This window comes from Ostrea edulis, chromosome 4 (assembly GCF_947568905.1).
Source record: "Ostrea edulis chromosome 4, xbOstEdul1.1, whole genome shotgun sequence".
NCBI classification, from domain to species: domain Eukaryota; kingdom Metazoa; phylum Mollusca; class Bivalvia; order Ostreida; family Ostreidae; genus Ostrea; species Ostrea edulis.
In genome coordinates, this window is record NC_079167.1 from 51,996,283 (window position 1) to 52,022,482 (window position 26,200).

The 26,200-nt window shown below is 34.2% G+C and overlaps 1 long non-coding RNA gene across 1 annotated transcript; it reads right to left on the bottom strand.

Moving 5' to 3' along the window:
- Positions 1-8,278: 8,278 nt before the first annotated feature.
- On the bottom strand, positions 8,279-11,256 carry LOC125671702 (uncharacterized). Its single transcript, XR_007368723.2, has 3 exons — positions 11,140-11,256; positions 8,720-8,857; positions 8,279-8,374 (listed from the first exon to the last, which is right to left on the bottom strand). It is a non-coding gene; the product is annotated as an uncharacterized LOC125671702 (long non-coding RNA).
- Positions 11,257-26,200: the final 14,944 nt, after the last annotated feature.

Consider the following 26,200-nt stretch of genomic DNA (forward strand, 5'->3'; position numbering starts at 1 on the left):
AACTGTCTGACGTGTTTCATACCGATTGTTGAGCCGTTCGTGGAACACATATCGTTACTACAGATTTCGCCGTTTATCTGATCAAGGGCTCACGGTGGGTGTGCGCAATCGACAGGGGATGTTAAGTCCTCCTCGGCACCTGATCCCACCTCTGGTATGTCCAGTTGTCCGTGTTTCCCCGACTCATTCTTTTGTATTGCTTATAGGATTTATGAGATTGATCTTTGTTCCTTTTTTCGCTCGTCATAATTCACAAATCTCTCTCTCTCTCTCTCTCTCTCTCTCTCTCTCTCTCTCTCTCTCTCTCTCTCAATGTTATTGTAAATTCAAAAATGTAATATGTTATGTATAGCTATAGGGACAACTATAAAAGTTTATCTAATACTCTCTTTCGAATTGTGAAAAAAAGGTTTTGAGAGAAAATATTAGTGAGAACAAGTCCCCCACACCACTTGTCCTTGCTAATCTGATATTTTGTATCTACAACTTTCACACGCTATGGACCACGTTTACGGGAATATGATTGTTAGGGCAGAATGTTGTCCTCATAGTGTACCTTCTGTCCTCACCACTTCTTTCAAATGGTTAAAAATCAAAAACACTATGCACGTTTTATCATTCTCTCTTTCTCTCTCCGGTTAGAGCGTTCGCCCCGCATGCGGAATCCCGGCCGTGACACATCTAAGTCGTTAAAACAGGTAGTGACAGTTCCATCGCCAAACGCTCGGCATCAGGTGTGAATGTCACGGGTCCTCGGAGATGACATTATAAACGGATGACCCGTGTCACAGTAGGTGAGGCACGCTAAAGAACCCTCACTGCTCAATGGCCGTAAGCACCGAGCATAGGCCTACATTTGAAGCCCTTCACCGGTCTTGGTGACGTCTCCATATGAGTGAAAAATTCTCGAGCGAGACGTTAAGCAAGATACAATCAATCAATCAATCTTTCTCTCTCCTCTTTCCCCCTCTCCCTTTCATACGCCCATACATCAGTGTGATCTAATAGAACTAATTTGAAAACGCTGCATCTATCTTTCTCTCTTTCTGCCGCTTTCATGAACATAGGGACAGAAAACTCTCTAATAACAAAGAACATGGTGGTGATTAGGGAAACTATGCAAATTTCCAACAGCACTGGTTTTCTTTGAAAATAGAATCATAATTTGCTCTGTTTTTTGGTTTTGAATTAATATGTACAGAGCTGCAGGTTCCAGGGGATAGACTGAAATATTACGGAAGTCATGCTCAATTACCACTATTACTCCATTTTGATGTATAGTGATAATCTGAAACCGAAAGTATGTGTGGTTTCTTTCACATTTTCAAACATTCTATGGTTGCTATGTCCGTGAATCACACAATTCGTGAGGCATTTTCCACATTGAACATTCCTCACATTGATAATTCTTTCCTTGATAACACAATCGAGAACGTTTACACACGTGGAAGTACTCCTGCAATTCTTAAGGCGGTCCGTACGTTATGCAAGCGTGTACAACGAACTCATTGGCAATTTTGTATGGTTATGTTTCCATCAGCGTTTATCAAATACAAAACGACAGCCATTGCTATTAATGTTCAATTTTAATGTTCAGTGAATAGTGTTGACTTCAAGTAAGAAATTCAAGATAAAAATCTATATTTCAACTCTGGTGTGTCCAAGAGTCCGTTTTGTCTCTAACCTTGATAATATTTTGTTCATGAAATTTATGAGATCGATCACTGTGATTTTCACTCGCCTTTCAGTTTCTCCCCATTCGCTCCAGAAATGCTATTATTTCACATCTAATATTGTTATAGATTAATCGAAATGATTATTTCTTAAATTATCCTTTGGAATATATTTCAAATTAGAACATACCGGAAAATATATCTTAACATGTTGTGTATTCGTGTTTTACAGGCGGTTACAAAGCCTATTGTCCACCTTATGGAGAGAGAGCGATAAATTACTGTGGACTGTGGTCACAATGTCCATTTGGATATTATTGCCATGAAAGATTCCTGCACCAAAGCATTTGCTGTAGGATGTAAAACGTATACGGTACCAATTTTGATGCACCAGATGCGCATTTCGACAAATAATGTCTCTTCAGTGATGCTCAACCGAAATGTTTGAAATCCGAAATAACTATGAAGTTTTAGATCTAAATATAGCCAAAAACAGCGTGCCAAAAAAGTGGAACCAAATTCGTCCAAGGATAAGAGCTATGTATGAGGGAGATAATCCTTAATTTTGAAATGAATTTCTAAATTTCATAACAGCAATTAAATATACATCCGTATTTTCAAGCTAGTAACGAAGTACTTAGCTACTTAGATACATCATTATGGTAACATTGGGATTAACAAATTTAATAATCAATTGAAAAACTCATTGGGTACCAAGTTTGATGTATTTATTTGAAATATATATTACAACTGTAAAGCTGTAAAAATATTTTGAAACATCAAAATAACATGATTAAAAATGAGAGAAGCAAAGGAAGATTTAACAAGTTGTTTTGGTTTATCCACACCGGGGCTTTATAACGTCTCGGTATGAAATCAATTTTGTATGTCAATATAAAATGAATAAAAATATCGACTGGATTGATTATAGTTTTAATAATTCTCAACAAATGATATATACATAATATCAATACACTTTCTTTCCACAATAGGTCATCGTTTGTGCAGACGTATAATAAAATGTCATAACTTCTTATTTGTTTTTCTTCGATATCAGTATTTCAAAAGGACAATAATTCTACATGTCAAATTAATTCATTAAAAAAGATGAAGCTAGATCTCAAAAGCTGTAATGAAAGGTGAGGATAACGAATAGTGATCAATTTCATAACTCCTATAAGCAATACAAAATAGATAGTTGGGCAAATACGGACCTCTGGACACACCAGAGGTGGGATCAGGTGCCTAGGAGGAGTAAGCATCCCCTGTCGACCGGTCACACCCGCCATGAGTGAATGAATCATTCATGAAGATTTTCGTTGGAAGCAGTTTTGCGTGATTGATATTATTTTGTACACTTGATGAGAAATGATTTGATGAATTTGTTTTAAACAGGAAATAACTCCTGCATGTTCATTTCTGTACAAGGCATTATTTCAGAAAAAAGCCAAGTACATTATATTTCCATATCAATTTAAGGAAAAGATTCAGCAGGATTTTTAATACACATCTAAAATGTTATATACATGTGTGAATTGAATTAGCATCCGCGTAGTATTTCTGTAACAAATTTTTACTACAATTTTAAAAAATCCAATTGACAATAAATTTATTAGCAATGTAGTGACAATTGATGAGAGATTTATGTACGTTGATTTCACAAGTCACAATATCCAATGCAAATAAAAACCACCCAATACAAGATGTCAGTCGCTTACCTACTTCTTAGAATAGTTTATTTGAAATATCTAACAAATAAATACTCGACATTTTTTCGTTCATCAATTTTCCTTTTATTGAAATCTACCATTCCTCTTTCTAATTGTTGAATTTCACGCATTTTAGCTCACCTGAGTTGAAAGCCTTTTTGATCACTAGAAGGTGAAGATGATGAACAGTGATCAATATCATAACTCCTACACGGAATACAAAGTTAATAGTTAGATCAGGTGCCCAGAAGGAATAAGCACCCCCTGTTGACAGGACACACCAGCCGTTAGCCCTAAGTCTCTATCAGATAAACGGAGTAATCCGCAGTCAAAACCATGTATATAAATATTGATGTATTTGTATAAATCAAAACAGACAGCATTTGCCCAATAACAGTTTGCAATGACAAACTGAACTAGATGCTGTCATAAGACAGTAATACCCACACACAAGTGTTTTCCTTTAAATATACTCTTCGTCATATTGGTGTTACTGGCAAAGAAGCCACAATCGTTATTTTATAATTAATTAATGCATAAATTGTAAGAGGAGTTCTGGGAACAAAGGTTTTTTTTTATACAAAAAGCATCATTTTCGACTCCCATTTGGCCCCCAGGGCAAAAATAAAAATTCCAAAACCTTTTTGCACATCTACAGGACACCAGCAATCATCATCCAAAAGATTATTAGAATACTGCTTAAAATGTAAGAAGAGTTCTGGGAACAAGGTTTTTTTGGTACAAAATCGTCATTTTTCGACCCCCAATTGGCCCCCAGGGCAAAAATAAAAATTCCGAAACCCTATTGTGCATCTACAGGATACCAGCAACCATCTCCCTAAAGATTATTAGGATACTACTTAAAATGTAAGAGGAGTTCTGGGAACTAGGGTTCTTTTGTGCAAAAAACCCGTCATTTTTCGACCCTCATCTGACTCCAGGGGTGAAAATGAAGATTCCAAAACCTTATTGCACATCTACAGGACACCAGTAATCATCTTCGAAAAGATTATTAGGCTACTGTGTAAAATGTAAGAGTTCTGGGAACCAGGGTTTCTTTGTACAAAATCGTCATTTTTCGACCCCTATTTGATCCCTAGGGTGAAAATGAAAATTCCGAAACCTTATTGCACATCTACGGGACACGAGCAATCATTTTCCAAAAGATTATTAGGCTACTGTGTAAATTGTAAGAGGAGTTCTGGGAACCAGGGCTTAGTTTAAAAGCATCATTTTCGACCCCCATTTGGCCCCCAGGATGAAAATGAAAATTCCGAAACCTAATTGCACATCTACAGGACCCAGTCAATCATCTTCCAAAAGATGATTGGGCTACTGCATGAAATGTAGGAGGAGTTCTGGGAACCAGGTTTTTGTTGAAAAAAAACGTCATTTTTTGACTTCCGTTTTGCCGCCAAGGTAAAATTGAATATTCTAAAACCTTATCATATATCTACAGTACACCACCTATCATATTCCAAAAGATCAATTGGTTACCACTTGAAATAAAAGAGCAGTTTGAGGAAGAAGAAAGTGTGACAGACGGACGGACCAGGGTAACAATATACCCAAACTTTCTTTAGAAAGTGCGGGTATAATAATCATAACGACCACAAAATTTGCGAAATGTTGACTTTAAAACTTTCACCTGAAATGGGCCTGAAGGCCGTTTACATGAAAACTTCCGAAAATAGTGTAGATTCAATTTTGCCTGAATCATAACTAAGGGGTAAGTTAGGGCCAACATAAGGTGCAAAAATATCATATAAATCTAGGAATATATAGGGATGCATCTTCAAAAATCATCATCTCAACAACAACGACAGTGTCGCTATTGATAATTAATATGCTAGTATCTCCAGGTAATTCAAATTAAAATCTGATGAATTAAAGGGCCCTAAGGGGTAGAGTGGGGCTACAAGAGATCAAACTTCTTTATGGCCATAATGGGAATATAAAGGAATTTATTCAATACAAAATATATTCAAGAGTAGCAGGTCATACAAAATTTTATTTAATATGAAAACGTTCCAAAGTGGTGTTGATTCAAGGTTTCTTATTCCCCGAGACTATAATAGAGGCATGTTATTTTGTTCCCGTTTGTGTGTCTAAAACCTTATATATCCTTGCTCATAATTTTTAAATGGTGAGTGATAGGGCTGCTATACAATGCATTTCATGTGTGCAATTTTCTTCTGCAGAAATATTTTTGTTGTGGTACCAAATATTTTAACCATACAACATTGACTTTGGGTTTTCACCTACTTTTTAGATAGCCTAACATATATTTACCTATCATCAAGAATTTAAGGCAGCACTTTCATTTTCTTGTAAATATATTTCTTAAAGATCATATGAAACGAAATTCAAAAGAAATGAAGTGATGTGTCGGCATTCATAATGAAGGTTTATCAAATAAGAATTCACTTTCTTATTTTTATTTTCAATGCAAGGCAACGTCAATACAGCTGGTCAAATATATTCGATTACCAAAATGTTTTTCGATTATCACAGTTCACCTCTATTGCTGTTGATGTAAGAAAAATCCACTGTGATTTAAACAAAAGAATTTGCAACTAAAGTGTTTATTGCATAGCTTTGAAAAATGCCATACTATGCTGCATTCAATTATAGTATTAGGTCACATTATTAGGCCATGTACCTCTTCCCAAGTGATACCAAATTGAGAACAATTGAGAACCTCTTCTGAATACAGTATTTTGCAGCGATAAGTTCTCCAAAATGTGTGGATTACCCGTCTATCACATCCGAATTTCGATTTGTGTAATCGTTTCTATGTAAGCCCTACCGTTATATCAAGACACTCTCGTATTTTAGTATGCCAGTATAAAACCAATTTCAAAGGCTTGAAATAACGTAATAGAATTACATGAATCGAAATGGGGGTGAGATAGTATGGGAATAAAAAAAAATTAGGAGAAATTATCTCCGCGAAAAGTCAGCAAAAGGGGGAGTGGCAGTATTGCCCATACTTCACATACCTGTTGTTATAGGTAAAACATTTCACACATGATAATTTCTTCAATTCTTCCGTCTGTAGCCAAACAATGTGGATATAAAAAGATCAATGAAAATCAGATACTGTGCAAATAACTTTGAACAAATGAAACTACGAAGCCCTGAGGGTACGTTGACTTCTTCCTTGTTACGACTTATTTGTCATGACTTATCTGTTGAAATTACCATGGGCACGAATTGTGCTCATTTTTTAGATAACCTGCTTTTTTAATTCCTATGAAGCAGAATTTAATCATAAACTTCTACGTGAGATCTCGTGGGGATCTGGATTCAGAAATTTAGTTTAGAAATTTGCCTTAGTGGTATCTTATGAATATGTATGAATCAAGGAATGCAACATATAAGCAACTGGGGATTGTCTTCGCCTATATAGAACAAAAAGTTATTGAAAAAGCTTAAGAAACTGTTTACAATCATACACATTTAGATTTGATAATGAAAACAACTCAAATTTTTTGATTTTCTGCCTGCAAATTTCCACCGCTAGGATTACAGGAACGCCCACTGCAGCGGCATAAGACAGTAGCTGTTAATAGACACCGTTTAAAAATAATTTGCACAGTGTCTGATTTTACATCGATCTTTTTGTACCCAAATTGTTTGGCTACCGAAAGAAGGACTGAAGAATTTAGTCATGTCTGAAATGTTTCACCTATAACAATGGGTATCTGAAGTATGGGCAATACTACCCCTCCCCCTTTTGCTGAATTTGAGCCGTGATAATTTTGTGGGCTTCATGACTATCTCATTCATACATTTCGAACTTCTAATGCCTGTGTTTTGTAGTGATTCAAATCCATTGCGTCGGAAATTTCGTACCCATATTCTTTTTTAATTTGGGATCCCTTGGAAAGAGGTACAGTTAAATGCAGCAATCTATTAATTTCTGACATCATCAACAAAACAGGTAAGCTGAGATCATCAAAAATCATTTTCGTGATCGAATATAATCAGCTGAATTGACGTTATCTTGTCTGTGGTTGTTATAACAATCCAATTTACAAACACAAGCTGTTATTGGGAAAATGCTATCTGCCTTGATTCTGATAAATACATCGTCATTTGCACTGATTTTGACTGCGGATTAATTCGTCTGATCAAGATATAGGGCTAACGGCGGGTGTGACCTATTGACAGGGGATACTTACTCCTCCTGGGCACCTGATTTCACTCGTAGGAGTTATGAGATTTATCGCTGTCTATTATCGTCATCTTGTTAGAAAAGCTTTCAACTCAGCTGAGTTAAAATGCTTGAAATTTATTGATTAAAAAGAGGATGTGGTATATTTCAATAAAGGAAATTGATGAACGAAAGCAATGACGAGCATTCATTTGTTAGGTATTTCAGATAAACTAGTTGAAGAAGTTGGTAATCTTTTGCATTGGGTGATATCTATTTCCGTTAGATGTTGTGACTTGTGAAATCAACATACACAAATCACTCATCAGTTTCAGTACTTAAGGAATGAAAGTAATTTTATTATATACGATATAAAGTAAATTGGGGGAGTTTACGCATTATAAACCACGAAGAAATATTACATATAGGCTAATTTAATTGACAACTGGATATTACTCCTTTCAGATACAGGTATTTATTAAAAATCTTGTTGAATCTTCTATTCAAATCAATGTGGAAATACTTGGCAATGGCTTATACAGAAATGGATATGCAGGAGTTATCTCCCGTTTATAACAAACTCATGAACTCATTCCTCGTCAAGTGTCACAAGTATTAGTAATCACGTAACACGTGTTTCCAGCAAAAATCATCCTGAATGATCCATTAAATGAATAACTTTTATATGTAGAATTCTTGTCGTCTTGAAATACTGATATAGAAGAGAAAACAAATAAGACGTTTAGACATTCTTTACTCGAAGTCTGTCTCAGAGCATTCGATATAATCATAATATATGCCATTGATAGCATTCCATCAGTTCAGGCGATGACCTATTGGGGATAAAAGGTGTATCTATATCATGCATATCATTTGTTGACAATTAAGAAAACTATAATTATTCCATTTCATATTGTTATTCATTTTGAATTGCAATATAAAATTGATTTCATATTGAGATGTTATAAAGCCCCAATGAGGGTAAACAAACAAAAATTTAAAAAAAAAACAAAAAACACCCCGAACTTCAATATATTTAACTTGTTAAAGCTGCTTTTGCTCTTCTGGAATTTTAATCAGCTTATTTTGATATTTTAGAATATTTTTGCCATTTTACACTTGTAATAAATATTTCAAATAAATACATAGATTATCAAATTTGTTATTCCCAATGTTACCATAAAGATTTATCCTACAGCAAATGTTTTGATACAGGACTCTTTCATGGCAATAATATCCCAATGGACATCCTGACCACGGTCCACAGAAACTTATCGCCATCTCTCCATGAGGAGGACAATGGGCCCTGGGAGCGCCTGTAAAACACAAATACACAATATGTTTTTCAAGGTACTTTCCGGTATGTTCTAATTTGAAATATGTGTTAAAGAATAATTCAAGAAATAATCATCTCGATTGACCGATCACAATATCAAATGTGAAATAATAGCATTTCTGGAATTTATGGGGAGAAAGTGAAAGAAGAGTGGAAATAACAAACAGTGATCAGTCTGCTAAATTTCATGAACAGAATATTATCAAGAGTAGGAATAACAGGGACGCTTGGACACACTAGAGTGGTTCTAAACTTTTCTATCTTAAATTTCATACTAAGTGTCCAAATATCTCACTGAAACAAACAGGAAAATGCAACATTAATGGTTGCCATTTTTCATTTCATAGGTGCTAAATGAAACATAAATATACAAAAATACCAATGTGTACATTGTGCGTCATTGTGTAAGATACAGACCGTCATAAGAGGTTCACGGGTAGTTCCCATTGTGTAAAAGTTCTTGACAGTTATTAATCATAATGCTTTTGACAATAAAATATCAAGTAAACAATTATTAAAGTTAAGAATGTTCTTGGGAAAAGCCTCAAGAATTGTATGATACATGAAATTGATCACTGTTTGTTGTCTTGACCATTCACATGGATGTAGGAATCACTAAATATTTGAAAATGTGAAAGAAAACGCACATTCTTGATTGTTATCAAATTGATAATTATCAATTTGCAGAATGTTTATGGAAAAAACTCAGGAATTGTGTTAATTATTTACAACTTTTGTGATGCTTCAATCTATCTTCTGGAACCTGTAACTCTGTATATGTCCCACAGAAATAATCTTAGACTACTGGATAAAATGCCAATAACGAAATTTGATAAATGCAAGGTGACGATAACGAACAGTGATCAATCTCACAACTCCTACAAGCAATACAAAATAGATAGTTGGGCAAACACGGACCCCCGGACACACCAGAGGTGGGATCAGGTGCCTAGGAGGAGTAAGCATCCCCTGTTGACCGGTCACACCCGCCGTGAGCCCTATATCCTGATCAGGTAAACGGAGTTATCCGCAGTCAAAATCAGTGTGCCAAGAAATGCTTAACAATCGGTATGAAACACGTCAGACAAAATTTGACCCAATGCGAGGTTGTATTGACGAACTAGATCGTTATAACGACCATAGAATTTGCGAAATGCTGACTTCAATCGAGACTGTTGAAATCCCTGTACCATCAACTTGTTTGTGAGTAGCTTACCTCGATTTAAAAACTGACTATACCCATAACAAGCTGTTGCATATCGAATCAGTTGAGATATATAAACACTATATGCAGGTGATAATGGAATATTGCTACACAAATATGGGAAGTTGACGATGGAGAAGCTGAAATCATCCCGTTTGTCATACAGTTGAGTTGTCAGTTTGCCGTTAATGTCTACTTTCAATAAAATATCTAAGTATGAAGCAGAAGTGGACGACTCTGTGGTGTCCTTTATTTCGAGCTCACAGGGCTATATCAAATCGACATATGAATGAAAGCTATCATTGTTAATAGACAAAACGTCATCGATATATCTAAAAGTCGAATTGAAGGTCACAACGAAAGATTTTTTCTTATCACGTAGAAGTTTTTGAATAAATTCTGCTTCATATGAATATAAAAACAGGTCAGCTAACAAAGGAGCACAATTCGTGCCCATGGGAATTCCAACAGACTGTTGGAAGACCTGATCACCAAAGACCACAAAGATATTGTCAATGAGGAAGTCTAGCATATTTTTTATTTCAACTTCAGAGTACTTGTGCGTGGAATCGGAGTGGTGTTTAACAAAGTAAGTTTTTGAATGACTGATCACTAGATATGAATATTTCCGTTTTCCGTTTTTGTTGAAGTAGCAACTGTCTTAAAAATGTCTTAAATCTATAAAGAATTCAAAACCAACAAACAGGCCAAATTATGATTCTATTTCCTATCAAAACCAGTACTGATGCATATTTTCATTGTTTACCTAATGACCGATCGTTATGTTTTTAGTTATTTCAAACTTTTCCGCCTCTGCACTCTTTCCCCTTGTTAACGTTAAATAAAACAATTGTCTTAAAACTTCATTTTTTTTTATTATTTGTTCCTTCACCTCTTTGCAGAAAAGGTTTGATGAAATTAATCAAAATACACTGTACATTAATTTGTTAGCTAAAAATCAAGATTATAAAAATATCAATTAGCTTGAAAATACTATGCATTAAATCGACGTGTTGATATTCAGCTTCAGAAATTAACAACTACATGAAAACACTTACCAAATACAATCGAGACTGCGCCAAGAATGAACAGAAAGGACGGGATGAAAACCTTCATTTTCATTCTAAAAGTTCAGACACAATTAAAACCTTGCTTTAAAGTTGCTAAAGAATGCTAACTTCTATACCTGTACTATCTATATATAGAGAGAGATTCAACTACTAATATTGAATAATCAAATATTCATATATGGGCGTGTGTGCAAATGAGAGTGACACAAGGCAGATGGTGGAGAGAGAGAGAGAGAGAGAGAGAGAGAGAGAGAAATAGAGAGCATTTGTGAATTTCATATGTTAATCTAAACTGATCCCAGTGAACTTGAAATAAGACACCACAAAGTTGTCCCAATCTTCTTCGTATTTCAATATTTTATCAAACAAAAATCTCAACGGCAAAGAATCAACTCAAATTCATGACATAAGGGATGACTTCAGTATTTCAATCATCAGCTTCCCATATTCATGCAGGAATATTCTATTGTCACCTGTGTATGGTATTTATGTCTTTCAACTGCTTTGATGTCCTAAAATATGCTCTGCCTATGATCTATATTCTGCGCATCAAAATTGGTACCGTATAAGTTTTACATTTGAATCGAGGTAGGCAACTTAGAAATAAGTTTTGAACAAATTTCGTTTAAAGTCTGCGTTTCGTATATTATCTGGTAGTTATAACGATCTAATTTACAAATACAATATGTAATTCAACCAAATGATGTCTGACGTGTTTCATACGCGCATTTTATACCATTTACAACTATACTCCGCTTAGCTCACCAAGATATTGGACTAACAGCGGATGTGACAGGACGACAGAGTATGATTTCATCTCTTAGACATTTGACAACACTACTGATGTGCCAAATCATTCGTGTTTCTTAATTTTGTAATCACTATACCAACAATAACATTGATGACTTTACGATATTTTCACTTTTTCATTTTCATCTATGCTTTTGGTTCTTAAAGTTTTGCACAGCGTTAAGGTAATAAACAAGGATCTCATTAATACGATAAAGGATGCAAAAATAGTAGAAACATGAACCACTGAAATCCCCAGGGATTAAATAAAGGGAATAATCATAACGATTACCCATCTATATCTTGATTAGGTAAGCGAAATAATCCGTAGTTAAAATCAGAACTGACCAACAATTGGCATGGAACATGTCACACAGCATTTAACCTAATGACAGGTTGTAGTGGCTAATATGATCATGAAAACAACCAAAGAAGAGATCGGTAAAGTTGGCTACTAGTAACCAGCTACTAGTAACTGGCTACTTAAAAAGAGAAAAGTTGGCTACTAGTAGCCAGCTACTTGAACCAGGAAAAGTTAGCTACTAGTAGCCAGTTACTAGTAGCCAGCTACTAAAAGTATGAAAAGTTAGCTACTCGTAGCCAGCTACTACAAAATATAAAAGTTATAATTACTGATAGCTCGCTACCAGATAAAAGTTAATGAGTTTGAAAATTATTATCTATCAGATTTATTTCTAAAAAGGACGAGGAGTCGTATGAAATTTCATGCTCAATTATCCCCAATTACATAGCATTGCAATGCAAAATACGAATAAACTTTTTCAACTGAGTGTTTACTTTAAAAGTGATACGGATTGAATTCAGACCTTCAATCATTTGATATACCATCCATTTTGAGATATCTGCTACTTTTACAATTTGATTCGAGTTACCCTGAAATTTCAACATAAGTGTGAATACCGTAAGAAACTTTATGTTTGACTTTATGTTTGTATTAGATATCTGACGAATTTACGACTATACATATGGCAAGAAGTGCTAGATGGTGTTTTGGTACTCCACGAATTTTCAGATATCGCTCTTTAGGAAATCAGTTACTTATACATTTTGATTATCGGTACAATGAAATTTCAAGATCCGTGTGAATACCTTAAGGAACTCCGTGTTTATATCATAAATTTAACTAACTTACAACGATACGTATGGCAAGTAGTGATATTGGGTATCGTGATATGTCATCAATTTTCAGATATCACCCTTAAGGAAGTCAGCTACTTATACCTTTTGATGGCAGGTAAACTGAAATTTCAAGTTTTTCGCAAATATCTTAAGGAACTCTGAGTTTGTATTAGATATCTGACGAATTTACAATTATCAAAGTGAAGAAGAGTGATATTAGGTATCTTGACATGCCATAAATTTCCAGATATCACGCTTAAGGAAGTCAGCTACTTATACCTTTTGATTCCTGGTATCCTGAAATTTCACGTTTTTCATAAATATCTTAAAGAACCCTGTGCTTGTATTAGATATCTGACGAGTTTACAACTATCCATGTGAAGTGGAGTGGTACTAGGTATCTTGATATGCCATTAATTTTGAGATACCACGCTTAAGGAAGTCAACTACTTATACCTTTTGATTGCAGGTAACCTGAAAATTAAAGTTTTTAGAAAATATATTAAGGAACTCCGTCTTTGTTTGAAATATCTGATTAATTTACCAATGCACATATGACAAAATCTGATACTAGGTATCTTGATATGCCATCATTTTTCAGATATCACTCTTAAGGAAGTCAGCTACATATACCTTTTGATGGCAGGTAAACTGAAATTTCAAGTTTTTCGCAAATATCTTAAGGAACTCTGTATTTGTATTAGATATCTGACTAATTTACAACTACCCACGTGAAGTGGTGTGATATTAGATATCTTGATATGCCAACAATTTTCGGATATCATACTTAACGAAGTCAGCTACTTATACCTTTTGATTCCAGGTAACCTGAAATTTCAAGTTTTCCGTAGATATCTTAAAGAACGCCTTGTTTGTATTAGATATCTGACTAATTTACAACTATCCATGTGAAGTGGAATGGTATTAGGTATCTTGATATGCCATCAATTTTCAGATATCACTCTTAAGGAAGTCAGCTACTTATACCTTTTGATTGCAGGTAACATGAAATTTCAAGTTTTATATCAATATTTTAAGGAACTCTGAGTTTGTATTAGATATCTGACGAATTTACAATTATCAAAGTGAAGAAGAATGATATTAGGTATCTTGACATGCCATAAATTTCCAGATATCACGCTTAAGGAAGTCAGCTACTTATACCTTTTGATTCCTGGTATCCTGAAATTTCACGTTTTTCATAAATATCTTAAAGAACTCTGTGTTTGTTTTAGATATCTGACTAGTTTACAACTGTCCATGTGAAGTGGAGTGGTACTAGGTATCTTGATATGCCATCAATTTCTAGATATCACGCTTAAGGAAGTCAGCTACTTATACCTTTTGATTCCTGGTATTCTGAAATTTCAAGTTTTTCATAAATATCTTAAAGAACTCCTTGTTTGTATTAGATATCTGACAAATTTACAACTATCCATGTGAAGTGGAAGGATATTAGATATCTTGATATGCCATCAATTTTCAGATATCACCCTTAAGGAAGTCAGCTACTTATACCTTTTGATTCCTGGTATCCTGAAATTTCAAGTTTTTCATAAATATCTTAAAGAACCCTGTGCTTGTATTAGATATCTGACGAGTTTACAACTATCCATGTGAAGTGGAGTGGTACTAGGTATCTTGATATGCCATCAATTTTCAGATATCACGCTTAAGGAAGTTAGCTACTTAGACCTTTTGATTCCTGGTTACCTGAAATTTCAAACGTTTTGTAGATATCTTTTAAGGAACTGTGTGTTTGTATTAGATATCAGACTAATTATCTACTTTCAACCTGAAGAGGAGTGGTATTAGGTATCTTGAAATGCCATCAATTGTCAGATAGATATGTTAGATACTTGACTAATTTATCTTTGCCGATATTACAGAGCTTTATATGAACTGTCTTGATATGCAATCAATTTTGAGATATCACGTTCGACGAAGTCAGCTACTTATACCTTTTGATTCCAGACATCTTGAAATTTAAAGTGTTTTGTATATAGCTTAAGGAACTGTTAGATATCTGACTGTAAACTACTATCCACGTGAAGAGGTATGATAATAGGTATCAAGATACCTAATATCACTCTTCTTCACGTGGGTGGTTGTAAGTTAGTCAGATATCTAATACAAACGAAGAGATCCTCAAGATATTTACGGAAAACTTCAAATTTCAGGTTACTTAGAATCAAAAAGTATAAGTAGCTAACTTCCTCAAGGGTGATATTTGAAAATTGATGGCATATCAAGATACCTAATACCACTCCACTTCATATGGATAGTTGTAAATTAGTCAGATATCTAATACAAACTCAGAGTTCCTTAAATTATTGTTGAAAACTTGAAATTTCAGGTTACCTGTAATCAAAAGGTATAAGTAGCTGACTTCCTTAAGGGTGATATCTGAAAATTGATGGCATATCAAGATATCTAATACCATTCCACTTTACATGGATAGTTGTAAATTTGTCAGATATCTAATACAAACAAGGAGTTCTTTAAGATATTTATGAAAAACGTGAAATTTCAGGATACCAGGAATCAAAAGGTATAAGTAGCTGACTTCCTTAAGCGTGATATCTGGAAATTTATGGCATGTCAAGATACCTAATATCACTCTTCTTCACTTTGATAATTGTAAATTCGTCAGATATCTAATACAAACTCAGAGTTCCTTAAAATATTGGTAGAAAACTTGAAATTTCATGTTACCTGCAATCAAAAGGTATAAGTAGCTGACTTCCTTAAGGGTGATATCTGAAAATTGATGGCATATCAAGATACCTAATACCATTCCACTTCACATGGATAGTTATAAATTAGTCAGATATCTAATACAAACAAGGCGTTCTTTAAGATATCTACGGAAAACTCGAAATTTCAGGTTACCAGGAATCAAAAGGTATAAGTAGCTGACTTCCTTAAGCGTGATATCTGGAAATTTATGGCATGTCAAGATACCTAATATCACTCTTCTTCACTTTGATAATTGTAAATTCGTCAGATATCTAATACAAACTCAGAGTTCCTTAAAATATTGGTAGAAAACTTGAAATTTCATGTTACCTGCAATCAAAAGGTATAAGTAGCTGACTTCCTTAAGGGTGATATCTGAAAATTGATGGCATATCAAGATACCTAATACCATTCCACTTCACATGGATAGTTATAAATTAGTCAGATATCTAATACAAGCACAGGGTTCTTTAAGATATTTATGAAAAACGTGAAATTTCAGGATACCAGGAATCAAAAGGTATAAGTAGCTGACTTCCTTAAGCGTGATATCTGGAAATTTATGGCATGTCAAGATACCTAATATCACTCTTCTTCACTTTGATAATTGTAAATTCGTCAGATATCTAATACAAACTCAGAGTTCCTTAAGATATTTGCGAAAAACTTGAAATTTCAGTTTACCTGCCATCAAAAGGTATAAGTAGCTGACTTCCTTAAGGGTGATATCTGAAAATTGATGACATATCACGATACCCAATATCACTACTTGCCATACGTATCGTTGTAAGTTAGTTAAATTTATGATATAAACACGGAGTTCCTTAAGGTATTCACACGGATCTTGAAATTTCATTGTACCGATAATCAAAATGTATAAGTAACTGATTTCCTAAAGAGCGATATCTGAAAATTCGTGGAGTACCAAAACACCATCTATCACTTCTTGCCATATGTATAGTCGTAAATTCGTCAGATATCTAATACAAACATAAAGTCAAACATAAAGTTTCTTACGGTATTCACACTTATGTTGAAATTTCAGGGTAACTCGAATCAAATTGTAAAAGTAGCAGATATCTCAAAATGGATGGTATATCAAATGATTGAAGGTCTGAATTCAATCCGTATCACTTTTAAAGTAAACACTCAGTTGAAAAAGTTTATTCGTATTTTGCATTGCAATGTTATGTAATTGGGGATAATTGAGCATGAAATTTCATACGACTCCTCGTCCTCTTTAGAAATAAATCTGATAGATAATAATTTTCAAACTCATTAACTTTTATCTGGTAGCGAGCTATCAGTAATTATAACTTTTATATTTTGTAGTAGCTGGCTACGAGTAGCTAACTTTTCATACTTTTAGTAGCTGGCTACTAGTAACTGGCTACTAGTAGCTAACTTTTCCTGGTTCAAGTAGCTGGCTACTAGTAGCCAACTTTTCTCTTTTTAAGTAGCCAGTTACTAGTAGCTGGTTACTAGTAGCCAACTTTACCGATCTCCAAAGAAGTTACAAAAAGTTAGCTTTAAACGACACATTTCAAACTTCTTTAATATCAGCTTCTATCATCAACTTCCTATATTTATGCGCAGCAATATTCCATTATAACCTGCATACGGTGTTTATGCCGTCTACAGATTCATTACGCAAGATCTTGTTCTGGGTATGCTCAGATTTTCAAACAAGGCAGGCTGCTGACTAACAAGTAGATGTTACAGGGTATCAACATGTTTGTTTAAAGTCAGAGTTTCGAATTGAATCATTTCATATTGATAGACCATATGCAGGTGATGGAGAAGCTAACATTATCCTTTTTCCATAAAATTGAATAGTTCATTTGCCCTTGACGTTGGTGTTGATTGAAATGCGAAACTATAAAGCAGATACATTTATGTGACAGTTTGGTGTTTTTCTTATATTGAGGTTACTGGGATATGTTGAATTGAAATATGAATGAAAGTCATTGTTATTAATAGATAAAATGTCTATTAAACTTAGCAAAGGAGCACATTTCGTTTCTATGGGTATCCCAATTTTTGGTAAACCTGAACACTAAGGAATACACACATATTGTCAGTGAGGATCTCTATTACCTCTTTGATATCATCTTCAAGCTACCCGTACGTAGAATCAAGTGTTGTTTAACAAGGTGATATTGTGGTTGACTGATCAGAAGATTGATTGATTGTATATTGTTTAACGTCCTGCTCGAAAATATATCACTCATATGGAGCGATGCCGGTAAAGGGCGGGAATTCCTTTAGGTCTATGCTCGGCTCTTACGTTCTTTGAAAATGTAGGGATCTTTATCGTGACACACCTGTTGTGGCATCGGTTTTTGCAGTGTCACTTTAATGACCGCCTCACTAAGTCGCCTCTTAAGACAAGCAAAGGGTACTGAGGACCTGATCTGACCCGGATCCCCACAGGATGACTATCACAAAATATAAATACTTCTGAGCTTTATTTTTTTTAAAGTTGTAGCTTTCTATGATGTCAAAAGCCTAGTCTTTCATTTATAGTTAGGAATGCTAGTACAAAGTGATGGAAAGTCATTCGTTTTGATGCCATTGATCTTGGAAATTACTTAACGTTCCACAAAAAGTCCAATGTATGTTGTGGCACAATATATTGAAAGTTTCTCTTTCATAGCAGCAAAGCATAGAGATAAGGATTCGGTAAAAATAGTTACGGTATTATGTAACATTTATTCGTAAGTATGTTTTGGAATCCAGTATGTGTATGGTAACTCACAATCATTCGTTTGATTGACTGGTATATCACAAATGTTTAAAATGGAAACACTTTCTGATGAAATATGATATCATGAGTTATGAGATCGAGCACTGCCTGTAATCTTCAGTAAGTAAAGTAAGTATGTAATTTTTATTTAAAGTCGGAACTATATACAGGTAAACAATAAACATGAGCTAAGAGCTCTTTAACCGACTATATAGCATTAAAAAGGGGTTCATAATAAGGGAACTGATTCATGTTTTTCGAAGAAAATGTTTTTCATTTTTGATGTTAAAATATAGCTCATTTAATGTTGACGACCAAAATTTAGACCGTCTGAATGCAAAGATAAGAGCAATATTTAAGCTTTGATTCTGTGTTATGTAAAGAAAGACTCGAGTCTTTGTATGTAAACAAACAAACCAGCGAAACGTTAACTTTCTAATTTAAAGCATCTTCATATTATAGAATCACAAATTTAAACTAATTTTACTTAAAGAATACTTGAGATGTGATATATGAAATAAACATGGATCAATATCCATTTATTTTGAAAACCCCGTTAACAATAACACACCCCAATTTTTGTTGTAGAAACAAATAAACTTTTTATCATGAGCTTTTGTCATGATGAGTAATCTCAATTTTTGTGAAACCTTCTTAACATATTAGACCGTAGATTTTCATCATTTAAAGTAAAAAACAAAATTTGGAGGAAAATCGTACATCAGCCCAACTCTCTATTTTGTATTGCTTATAGGATTTATGAAATTGATCACTGTTTACTATCTTCACATTCCCTTTAGAGAATTTTGTCTTTTCAAAACGATTTTAATGGAGATCTTAATATGTTTTCTGCTTTTTGTCAATTCTGACAAAGTGCCAAGTTCTTTTCCATATTTTTCTTTCGCCTTTTGTGAAATCTGTCAAGGTGTCTTGTTTTTTCTCTATATTCATTATATCACCTGACAATATCTTGAATTTGAATCATATCAACCGGATATAGGAGCATCATTTGAATTTTTGACTCATCATAAATCAATCATTAGTATCACAAAGAACAAATGTTTGTTTGATTGAATGGGGAAATGAAATTATAATCTTTTGAATTAATATCTGTTATGTGACCTCTGTCACAATTAATCGCATCCTAAAAGTATCTTACAGACATTCCAAATGAATACAACTTCAAAAGAAAAAACAATATTTTGCATTATATTTCAGCAATTACATATTGATACCAAATTTTGTAAACAGAAAAAGGCCATGCTTTGTCAAGGATGTTACTAATGTACAATCACAACATCTATCGCTAAATGGAAAGATAGCTTTCCACAAAACTGAATTTATGTAAAAGACCGAATGACCCACGATGTTGAAGTATCTCTTGTTGTTTTCCCAGTGTGTAACGCAAAAGATTGTATAGTTTTCGTAAATTTCTGTCAGTGTCAGACCGTTCGAACACCTCATCACCAAAGACTCTGTAAATGTTTTGAGTTAGAAACTCTGGTATCTTTTTAATATTTTCTACGCGAAATCAGAAGGGTGTTTAACAAAGTAATTTTTTGGATGACATGACTTATTTCCATGTTTTATTGTGATTGGTCATCCATGTAATAGGCTAAGTACGGGGCCCCAAAACAAAACATTACACCATTTAAGTTTGTCTGATTCGAAATTTCCACCCAAGACAGCGATGATAAGAAAACATCCCAATATAACGCACCTTAAAAGGGGGGCCTAAAACAGAAAAATTTCAATACCTATTAACATCCATTAAACGTGAAAGAAACAAATTTAGCATGTTATACAAAACATATATTTACCCTATTTTACTTATCCAAATATACACAACAGAACATACCCAATTAACACGTTACATAAAAGTCATTATCTACCATAATTACATATATGTGTGGAATCGATGTCGTATTCATTCAGAATACATTTCATTTTCCTATGTGTTGTTTTCATTACTAGATTGCACATGAAACCGAATTCTAATTAACACATCGCCATCACAATGACATCTTGCAATGTTGTCTATGTTGGTTTTATTCAGCAGTATCACATCAAAATTACACCATAAACCAATAAAGGCAGAAGAAATAGTTAACAGGTATACATTTTTTTCTTCTTACGTTTATCATTTTTTCCCCTTTCTGTCAATTTATTTTTGACCCGTTGATATCGTCTAAAGTCTGTCAAATTGGATCTTCATTTTCATAGAAACATTCTTATTTCTCCAATACTTCTTTTGGGAGTTTTCAAAGACAGCTGAAATTGACAAAAACAACCGATGAATTCAAATTGGTAAAAATTAAGCCTAAAGATATCGTACATTTTTAGCTAAAGAAATCATATAGAAATCATGAAGTCGTTCATAAATGTAGTTGTATTCCTGAGGGTTTTTTTTTTCTTTGTTTTTTTTTTGTTTTTTTTTTTTTCATCATTTTGTTTTGTGTGTGTGCATATTTAATGATTTGCTAAAAACTGTTTCAATAATGATTATACCTTTCTTTTATAACAATACGAGTGCTCGAATTTTGACATTGAAAATTAAAACACGATTAACAGTTGAGGAAACTACTAAACAAAAAATGATGGTACCCACATCGATCACGAAAATTTCAGTGAACGTGTGTAGAGGTTATTTCTATTCTTTTGCTGAATTTGTTATTTTTTCTTTTACATACGTGCTACCTTTAGAGTCTTGTTTCACGGAACATTAGTTTATACATCAATATGAATAAATGCAATTTGCTATCATGTTACAGAACTCTGAGAAAATCTGAAGGAATTAATTTCAGTATACATAAGATTACTTCTCTTCATCTATTATCGAAGTTGATTTTCTTGAAATTCAAAATTTCATGTACATGTATATTTCTTTTGAGATTCCAAAAATGAATCGATTAAAGCTAATGGAAAGTAAAACGTTTGTTCCATGATCGTATGAAACAAAAGTACAAATACAAAAGATAGAAACAAAGCTATATCAGTACATGTAGCTATTCGTCATTTCCTCCGCAAGAACTTTTCTTTAAGTTGCCTCCAATGATATATTGTATAACAAGTGTGGATATGTGTACACCATAACCAACAAAAATATCACTCACAATCTCGTCTCCTTTCTGAGACACTTCTTCCACAGACACCTTCAAATCCAACACAACCAGGAATATCCAGTCCATCTTCCACTTCATTACCTCACCATAGAACACCTTTTTCTCATGCATATTGCTTTATCTGCAAGTATCTTGGACCTAAACTTCCTGTTTTGTTCTCTGCAATGTTTTCAGCATTTGTTCATGAAAATATCATAATGCTACCTTGAAGCAGATGCTTTCCGATTCATGTGAAAGATGAAGAATTCAGACCTAATGTTTTGGAAAATTTTGACTCCTTTTTAGTCAACAGAACATGAACTCATTCACTAAATTCAACATTATGTAATTCAAAATTTGTCATGCATTAAAAGCAATAAATTAGAATTTTACGGATAATCAAACACTGACCGGCATTTTCAAACGAAACTTTAATGACCCCCTCATCAGAAATACACAGATTCGTTGCACCAGCATGTCTCTTGTTCTGAAACTGAAGTTTGGGATGTCAAATGAACTTCTTTTCACCGTATTTGGAATTTCAAAGTGATCCCTTTGCTGAGCAGTAAAATCAGTTCACTCATGAATTTTTTTTACCTCATTTTATCATCTACAACAAATAAGCAGAGACACAATTATTGAAAGCTGTACAAGACCTCTGGCAGAGGACCGTTTTTGGCAGTTTTACAGATCACAAAAATATTGCTCTTTTGATGGAACACAAATTTATAATCAGAAGAGTAACAACTCTCAGTTTCAGAGGACATCATATTGTTTACATGAAGGCAGAACGCTTGTTAAACCCATGTTTGTCACATGCACAGAGGCTATTTCTTATGGTTTTAAGGACCATAGCTGGCTCAAAACAACGACACCATCATCCCAAATTATATGGTTCACATTAATGTAGAAAGGCTGCTTCCATGAAGATGACCTTTTAATAGTAGACAAGTTCATCATTAGCAACAAATATATCATCGTCATATATTTACGTTCAGTGAGTTATAATTTCTGTTATAGTTATCAAGAACCAGAGGCCCGTGGGCCTTATAGGCCGCCTGAGTATCATTAGCTCCATGGGCTACGAAATCTATCATAATTTCCTTTTCTGTATATCTAAGCTAAATAAAATGTGTTCTTAAAACGCAGTTGCACCCGAACGTGAATAAGTTTAAATAATATATGCTATATGAACACTACATGAACAAGTACAGCTAACGAACAGTGAATGCTATAAAGTTTTAAAAAGGGCAAACACTGACCCCTGATACACCAGAGATGGGATCAGGTGCTGAGGAGTAAGCATCCTCTGTTGACTTGGTATTGATTAAAATCAATAATTTCATTGTTTTTATAAATAAAAAGTCAAGATCATCAAGGAATATTCGCTACCGATGCCAACTTTATGAAACTATGCACTTCAGAGACGGTGTTAAAGATGGAACATTTCATTCCTGCTCAACATTGTTCACTCAACCGTACACTATTGATGCCAAGGTAAATGGAACTGTATTTCTCCTTGTGTTTGGATTGCTGCCAGGCAAATTAGGGCCACATATGAGCACTTCTTTAGTATCCCGAAGAATGCTGTCCATGAGAAACAGTCTGTGTTAACACCAAAACATTAGATCCTGGACTCTGAAGTAGGGGCTCATAAGGCAATTCGAGGCAGTTTCCCGCTAACTTCCATCAAGTGATGCTTCTTTCACTATACACATTACATTTGGAGGAAAGTTCAATCCAGTGGATTGGTGATTACGTTTAAAAAGGATGAAGACTTTAATCAACTTGTAAAAAGAGCGGTTGTTTTTCCCTGGTACCCGAATCAGCGAGGAGGATATGTGGTTCCAGGCCCTGGAACACAACGAGGATGACAATTCTAATGTGCTGCAATTCAAGGACCAAGTAACTGAGACCTGGATTGAAAGCCATTTCCGTTACTGGAATAACTTCGATAATGACAGGCCAACAACAACCAATGTGGAGGAAGGATGATATCAAAAAATGAATGTCATGTGTCGACGACCCCATCCAAATGTCTTCCTTTTCATTCATACCCAAAAAAAGCAGGCTACTATTCAGGCGAAAATGATTCAAATTGATGCCAGGTGTATTATTAGACCTAGGAAAAAGAGATACCAACAGCTGGACCAGTGCATTCAGCAGCTGAAGAACAGACTTCGTCAGAAAGCCATTGGAGTGGTGGAGTATACAGGTGCTGAATGAATAAACATGATGATAAATATTCCTAGTTCTCTTTTCCAACAAAAGACATGCTACATGTATGCGCAGAAAATGGAGAAAATTTAGGAATGTGTAACAGCTTTATTTTCATTATTATGAAGTCCTGGAATCAGTTTATTTACATAATTCTCATTCTAAGAGAGTTCAAGAAAATCAAAAAATCAATTGATTTACATTGTAATATTCTTGTGATTACCTTAAAACGGTTACCAAAGCTGTGCTTCCATATTTCCCTGTGAAATATGTAAAAACAGACTATATGTCACAGATGAATGATTTCCTTGTATTTCCACCTGTATACCATTTGCACCTAGACAAAACAGTTTGCCAGGAGAAATTTCAGAATTTTGGTTTGTGGGGAAATGTCCTTTATAAACACCAGGATTGACACGAATAAAAGTTAAATCACGGACAATAATTTATATAGGAATTTGCATTAATTAAACATAGAGCTTTAAACTTGTACATAGAATGACTTTGTTACACGCTGATCGTTCTTGATTGTGTTTGCTTGTGACGTCACAAGGATACATTGACGTAAACAACGCAATGGAATAGTGTAACTGTATACCGATTTGTTTAACGAAATCTTTCATAAATTTAATGAAAATGGACGGATCTCTGTTTTCTGATAAACTGTCTGATTTCTTAGTACAGCCATATCAGTTTGAACCAGTCAGAAATAATGTACGGCAAGTGAATAACGGTTCTTCAAAAGAGTATGATCTTGAAGAGGAGCTTACGAAAATCAAGACTCCTAGCCATCAGATACTGAAGTTTAACAATTATTTTAAAATTATCAAAGGTCGCATGGACTTGTGTGCATTTCACTTAGGACTGACCATAATAAAATGTGTCCAAAACTGCATTGGTAATCCCATTTCCCTTTTGATACGAATAACCACATATGAAGTTGCACTAAAGTAAAGGGTACCTTTTAAAAACAATATAGATGCCGTCTGTTGTACGGACGCACAGTTCTTCCAAATTAAATGGTATTTCCTTGTGTGTTCCAAAATTCTGCAATTCACTAATCGTTTTTTGGTTTTTTAATGTCTCCATTTAGTACTTTACACATCCGCTGATTAAATAAATCATTAACTTTAATCTTTAAAGAAGTGGTTTGATTTCAAACACCACGAAAAACGACAAATATTAATAATCTACATTGTTATCAAGTATGATACACTAATGTACTAAATTGAGAAAAATGGTATCGTTGTAAGTGTGTAAGCAGACGATGTAAGTGTGTAAGCAGACGATGTGTAGAGAGTTTGTACCATGGTTGCGTCGGGATAAAAATGGATTTTCCCCGAAATTATAGAAATCAGACAAATTTAGAGAAAACTTGTAAAAACAACGTGATTGTGAATTGTGAAAGAAATTGGTGGGAAGATGGTGATTTGGATGGATTATATTTGGCAAGACAATACAAGTGGTTGTTATTGATCATAACCCAACATGAACCGATGCTGAGAGAAAGAGCACAGAAATATTATGGATGCATCGTTTGAAATTTCCTGCAATGTGTTAGAACCTCTTAGCTGCTTGCTGGAATCAGGCCAGGGTATTTCTCTGAAAGTTAATTAAATCATTCACTTTAATTAGTCCTGAGATATTCTATTTCATTTATTTTCTTTTATAATTTGAGATTTTAATCTATTACTTTAATGCTGGCTACTCCTCTCCACTCAAGTCTTGATTCTATATGCCTCATTGCCTGGTGTATTTTGACGTCAGACTCGATTCCCCATAAATACCAGTGCTGTACATAAATGTACTTTACCGCACTGGCACATTACATGACGTCACAATGAAAAATACGTCATGACGAAGGTCATGATGTACATGACTACATTCCTTTTGCGGTTGGAAATGTCAAAATATTTTTTCGTTATTTACCCCGCTGTAAAACGATAAACTGCAATCGTGTAAAAGTTTCTGTCAAATGGGTTATATTAATTCTCTTTGATATTGAAATAGTTTCAATTTCTTCTTTATATAACATACGTGCTAAAGTAATATCCATATTATATTGTGATCTTGATATCGCCCCTAATTTGAACGTATAGTGACTTTCAGAATGGACTCATTTGCATAAACAGGGTTTCCGTATATAAAAATTTGATCATCGGCACGACATTCCGAGGTTTTTGAGTGAAAGAAGTTTGATTTATGTGACCTGTGAACTTCAGTGGAAAAAGAAGGTTAGGGGACCAAGTTGTGTCTTCAACATAAAAAGTGTTTTCAGGCTAGATTCAACTTAGTATATGCAAAAATTGCTGCATTT